The following is a 6041-nucleotide window of genomic DNA, read 5'->3' as shown; positions in this document are numbered from 1 at the left end:
CAGGAAGAATATATATATATATATATATATATATATATATATATATATATATTATTTATTTATTATCAGTCATGGGGCTTGAACTATGGGCCTGGGCGCTGTCCCTGAGTTCTTCAGCTCAAGGCTAGTGCTCTACCACTTGAGCCACAGCACCACATCTGGTCTTCTGGAATTGGAGATTAGAGTCTTGTGGACTTTCTTTCATGCTGGCTTTGAAATGTGATCCTCAGACCTCAACCTCCTTAGTAGCTAGGATTACAGGTATGAGTCACCAGTGCAGGGCAGGAAGAATCTTTTCTTCTGATAATGTGCAGTTGGGGATAAGGACAAAAATCTGAGAAATGGGATAGATGTCACATGAGTAGCTTTTCATTGCAAGAACATTACAGAGTAGTACTAATGAAAGATAAAGGCTATAAAACTCCATGTGCCAGGAACAGGTGCTTATGCCTGTAATCCTAGCTACTCAGAAGGCTGAGATCTGAGGATCCCGTTCAAAGCCTGTCAGGACAGGAAAGTCTGTGAGACTCTTATCTCCAATTAACCACAAAACAGGAAAACAGGAAGTGGTGCTGTGGCTTAAAGTGGCAGAGTGCTAGCTTTGAGCTGGAAAAGCTGAGGGACAGTACCCAAGCCTTGAGTTCAAGCCCCACAACCAACAAATGAACCTCTCCATTTTCTATTTCCTCGACCAAGTTTTGGGAATACTTTGTTTTTAGGGAGCATAATTCTGCTATTCCAGCTAGTTTAAGTTAAAAAATTGAAAACTGATAATATATGGTCTAACCAATTGCATTCTTCTTCTACTCTCCCAGTGCTAACATGTTCTAGTCTTCCAAATATTTTCTAGTCATATTTAGGCACTTTTTTCCTTTACTCAAATTGGTGCCATTCCCACAGTCGGGGGTGGGGGTGGGGTTGAAAAGGTTATGAAAGGTCTGAGCTCACTAGACTTGGGCTCTTATCTTCTCCTTGCTTCACATGTGCATGATCCTACAAAATCACTTCAAGCTTTGTGTGTGTGTGTGTGTGTGTGTGTGTGTGTATGTGTGTATTGTAAAGTATATAAAATTACTTTTGGAGGGCTGAGAGTTAAAACTTGTAAATTGCAACACAGTGCCAGACAAACAGTAAGTGCTCAATAAACACTTATTTTTTAGGTTTTAACTATTTATTTTTTTATTGTAAAAATACTGTACAGAGGGGTGACAGTTACATGAGTAAGGTAATGAGTACATTTCCTATCACGCATTGTTACCTCCTTTGTTTTCCCCCTACCATCCCTCCCCTCCCACCTCTTCACCTCCTCCCTCCCCGCCAGCCAGTTGTAAAGTTCGTTTTTAACATTGTGTCTTGTACATCTCATTGTTACAATGGGTCAACCTGTATCCTTATTTTAACATTTTGAATAAAGACTATTATCTATAGTGACATTGACTCTTCTCGTTGTGATATGAAAAACAAGGAAATATGATTCTTTCATAGTTTGAGAAATTGTGGTTACACAAACGCTGCTCATTTTTCTTTCAACTAATTATATCTAACCTCGTTTGCCATTCTCTGCTGAGGTTGGGAGCGAACTTCCCAATGAAAAAAGAAAAACACATTTTTGTGTCCTTACAGCGTGGGGGGAAACGCTCGGCCAGGTTAGGTTTTAATTTAAGCCCTGTGTGCAGCATTCGCTTCATCAAGCAATTGCTGGGCCGCACCCCTTTAAGCTCAATCGCCCACAATCGCGCCCCTCCATCCCCTCTTGAGACGGGCTGCTTCGGGGCAGCGGGCCGTCGACAGAGCCGAGGGACTTGACCACTTGACCGCCGAGGGGCGCCTCCAGGGAGCCTCAGCAGGCTGGGTCGCGTTTGTGCTCGTGCGCGCGCGCGCCAGGTGCGCCCGAGGGGCGCAGGGTGCTGGCAGCGGGGAGCCCGTCCCCGAGCGCGGGGCTAAAGGCTCCTTTTGGGGTTGCCAACCTGACATTTGGGTCTCCCCGATCATCGTCTTGGGGAGCCGTCCCCGTGGTGTGCAAGCCCACGGTCCCCGTCCCGTGCCACTTGCTAGCTTTCTTTTTTGGCACTGCCCTTTGCCCTCGCATGGAGTCCTGTTTACTTTGCCTGCACTTCCAGTCGCCCTCAGGTCGTCCTCGCTCGGCCACAGTCACCCACGGACTCCCCATCCCGCTCCCCTGCTTTCCCCCCCCTCGAGGCCCCCCCCCCCCGCAGGCGGAGATGCTGCGGACCCCGCCTGCGGGCACTGCGTCTCCCGGGAGCAGCCTCGGGCCACCTTTGCTCCCCGGTCGGGGGCGCGGGCGGCAAGTTTCCGCCCCGCGCTCTCCGTGGTGACAGGCGGCGGCCGCGGCCCGGAGCGGTGGGAGGGACCGGCCAGCTCCGCGCCCCCTCCCCTGCTCGCGAGCTCGCGCGGTCTGTGTCTCTCCGCAAGTGCGGAGACGCCGAGGCGGCGGCGGCGGCGGCGGCGGAGGAGGAGGCGGAGGGTTGGGGGAGGATCTCCATTGAAATAAACAACCAGGCAGCAGTTATTAACACGGGAACATGGCGGCCACAGTCTCAGCCCCAGCCTGGGCGGCGAAGGTCAGCGCCGACGGCAGCCGGCACCTGACGGCGTGACCGACCGTGAGCCGGTAACCGCGCCTTCCCCGGGGGCCACGAGGGCGGGCGGGAGGCGGGGGGCGCCGCGTCCCCACCCCCGGGCCGCGACTGCCCTTCCTGCGCGCAGCCCGGCGGCGCCGTGCGCGCTGTTGTGTGCGGGCAGCGCTGCCCGGAGCCGAGCGTGCGGAGAACGGGGAGTTGCTTCGGCGGAGGGGAGCTCGGGGAGTTGAGGTTTGGGGAGGGTGTGTGGGGCGGGGAGGGCGGGAAGCGGCGGGGAGACTCGCGGAGTCCCCGGGAGAGAAAGGAGGCGCTCCAGCCCCTGGCGGGGACGAGTCCCGGAGCGCGAGGCGGGCGGAGGCTGCGAGCCGTGGCGCGGGCGCAGAGGTGAGCGGCGAGGAGCGGTGGGGAGGCCGGGGACGGCGGGTGCGGCCCCCCGCCCGCAGGAGCGAGTCCCCGCCACCCGACTGGGTCGGCGCGGGGCTGGCGCGGGCCGAGGCTCCAGCCACCCTCGGGGGGCAGCGCCGGGAAGGTGAATCCGAGGTGGTGCATTCTTTTCACGGACGCGAGGAGCGGCCGCAGCGCGGGGTGGGAGCCGGGCGTCGGAGCAGCGCTCGGGAAGTGCCGGGTGTGAGTGTGTGTGTGTGTGTGTGTGTGTGAGTGTGTGAAGGTGAAGCGGAGCGTCAGGAACGGCCGGGGCGCGGGGGGCGGGGGGGAGGGCGGAGGAGGAGGGGGCCGCGGCCCGCCGGGCCCGTGTCAGCGCCCGGGGTGGGGGGCGAGGGGCACCGCGGGCGGGCGAGCGGACGGGAAGGAGCTGCGGCGGGCGGGGCGGCGGCGCGCTGGGGCCGTGCAGGCCGAGCCGGGCCGGGCCGCGGTGGGGGCGGGGAGCCGGGGGCCGGGCCGCCGCGGCGCCGCCGAGCTGGGCTCGCCCCTGACTTAACTTTCTGGGTGCGGGCGTGTGTGCCGGCGGCGCGCTGGGGCCGGGGCCGGGGGCGGGAGGCGGGCCGGGAGGTTCCGGGTTGGCTCGCCAGCGCCCCCTTTTCTCTCCCCCCTTCTCGCCGCCCCTGAAGGGACAGGCCCGGGGATGGGGTGTGGGGGGCGGCGCGAGGCGGGAGCTTCCCCCTACCCCCCGCCTCGGGCCGTCTCGCTTCAGTCACGGGGGCCTGAGACGCACCCCAGGACCCCGGGGGCTGCGGGGGAGCGGGGCCGGGGTCGCGGCTGCGGGCGGAGCTCCCCGCCCCCGCCCCTCCGGGGAGTCCCGGAGGCGCCTCTTCCGAGCTCGGGGGTGGGTCGGTCCCTGTTTCCATGGTCCCTCCCTCTTTCCCCTCCCCCTAGTGGTTTCCGGGGCCTGCGGGACCGAGGGGCGGGAATCGGCCACCGGAGCGTCTTCTGCGGCCGCGACTTGGGCTGGGGCTGATGCCTGTGGGTCCGTCACCGGTACGGGAAACTTTCCTAAACGTGAGACGGAGCCTGAACACCCTCCTCCGCCACCTCGTCCTCTAATCCTACTCCCACTCCACCTCCTCCAACGCCTTCCCCTCCCACCGACCCGAATCTTGCTGGGTCTGACGGATGGGGCAGTGAGCCAATCGGAGGCGGGGAACCGACCTGCCGGGTGTCGGTAAGCCAATGGTGGGGATCGGAGGAAGGAAGGGGGTGGGGTTTGTGCGGACCAGTTACAGCAGAGTTGCACGCGGGGCGGGGGAGTCATGGAGACGCCGAGAGCTTTCTGCTCTTGTCTATCCCCAGTCCTCCTGCTCCGGGGTCTGTAGGGTTGTGTGTCATCAGGGGTCCGGGTTTGGGGAGAGGTGTGGAGGGACCCGAGCGACTGTATTTTTCTCGTGCCGCCGGAGGCGTTGTCTTGGACTCGTGGAAGTCTAAAGCCACTTTAGGAGGTGGCAGGAACTCCTGAGGCCCGGTCGGTTCTAAAATGGCATATGTCGTCGTGATGGTGATCTGAACCTCAGTGGCAGGCTTGGGTGCCGGGGCTCCGGGGACTCACCCGCCCACCCCCGTGTCAGCTCTGCTCGGGCACCCGGACAATGAAATTCTCAGGGCACCCGGAGAATGGAGGCATAGGTCGCCTTACGTCAAGTGCGGATTGGGCTCGTAAAGCATCATTGTTTGTCAAGGCTTCGCCGGTTCCTTGTTTAATTGGACCGCCGGTTCCCGAAATGCACTTGGAAATAAGGCATTTGGGGGATGTCATTTAAAAAAAAGTTGAGATTTATAGTATGCTCCCCCTTCTCTCTGTCTCTCTGTCTCGCTCTGCCCCCATCTCTCCCCCCTCCCTCCTCCTCCTTCTTTCTCCCCCCCTCCCCTCCCTCTCCCTCTCTCTCTCTCTCTCTCTCTGCCTCTTTCCCTCTCCTTCACCCCCTCCCTTACCCCCTTTCTCTCCCCCTCCCTCCCTCCCTCCCTCCCTCCTTCCCTCCCTCTCCTTCCCCCCTCCCTCCTCTTCCCTGGGTAAACAAAATGAAGTTCGGAATCAAAGCCTCAAGGAAACATTGAGCCGTGGGTATTTAAGGAGCCAAAAGCTAGTTGAAGAATAATTGTCCACGGGGGGGGGGGGGGTGGGGAACACTTGAGTAAAACGTAGTTTGCCAAATTACTCCCACACAAAAGATTCTTAAAAATAATTTTAGTTTTCGTCTTAAACACTTACTGAATGGGAACCGCATGTGGATACTTTGTTTATACGCGGTCAGGGGACATCTTTGGTTGTTTTTACTGTTGGGTTCAGTGAAGTGACTTTGCCAGTTGACTTTGAGGAACCCAGAGGGTAGGTTTGTGGTGCTCTCTGAGGATCACAGGTTACTCTGCTGAATTAGCATACCCTTCAAAAGACACAGCTGCCTCTAGGATTTCTCTGTGCGAGCTTCTGCTCTTTGTTGGTGGGATGAGTCCACCCTGGCAGCAACACTTCTTTTCCCAACTGGAATCTATAGCATATTGGGGAGTTTAAAAGAGGAATAGTGTTAGATTGAAAAATGAGTCCATTCATTTTGGGGACAAGTATCTTCTGAATTTCAATTGGGAATTTTTTTAAAAGCTATTTTATGAGCATATTTATGTTATTTATATCAGCTTCTCAAGATTTTGTAAATATTAAGTTACTAAGCAAGAAGACTGGAGATTGTCACTTTAAACACCAGTATTCTGTTGTTGTATACCATTTTCAAATTTATAATATGAATACCCAACCCAGTATAATTTGAAGTGTTCATGTCTACATACATTAATTGTATTCACTTGCTGTAGTTCTTTAAGTTGTTATTTTAGTGATAGAAGATTTAAAATAGAAGATGCAGTATTTATTTAGGGCAACTGAAGTAGGTAGAATTGTAAATTAAACAGCATTCAAAGTTTGACAGCATTCACTCCTTCATTAGTTAGTGATGGCCATTGTGATGCATATCCTTTCTTCTCCCCTGTCTGCTTGAAAGT

The 6041-nt window shown here is 56.4% G+C and overlaps 1 protein-coding gene across 8 annotated transcripts in view; it reads left to right on the top strand.

Annotated features, from left to right (window-relative positions):
* Positions 1-2497: 2497 nt before the first annotated feature.
* The window catches only part of Ncoa2 (nuclear receptor coactivator 2), a 255599-nt gene continuing 252055 nt past the window's right edge, over positions 2498-6041 (top strand). For 6 of the 8 annotated variants that reach the window (XM_069990904.1, XM_069990908.1, XM_069990907.1 and 3 more), the window contains exon 1: positions 2498-2632. The gene's annotated coding sequence lies outside the window, so the exon portion shown is untranslated. Of the gene's footprint in view, positions 2633-2887; positions 2985-3828; positions 4219-6041 lie in introns of those variants that run through there. The other 2 variants (XM_069990898.1, XM_069990900.1) reach the window with 2 other exon arrangements.

The sequence above is a fragment of the Dipodomys merriami genome, unplaced genomic scaffold, assembly GCF_024711535.1.
Source record: "Dipodomys merriami isolate MVZ:Mamm:240054 unplaced genomic scaffold, mDipMer1.0.p SCAF_4, whole genome shotgun sequence".
NCBI classification, from domain to species: domain Eukaryota; kingdom Metazoa; phylum Chordata; class Mammalia; order Rodentia; family Heteromyidae; genus Dipodomys; species Dipodomys merriami.
Note: the sequence above shows the minus strand (reverse complement) of the source record. Positions and strands in the feature narration are given on the sequence as shown.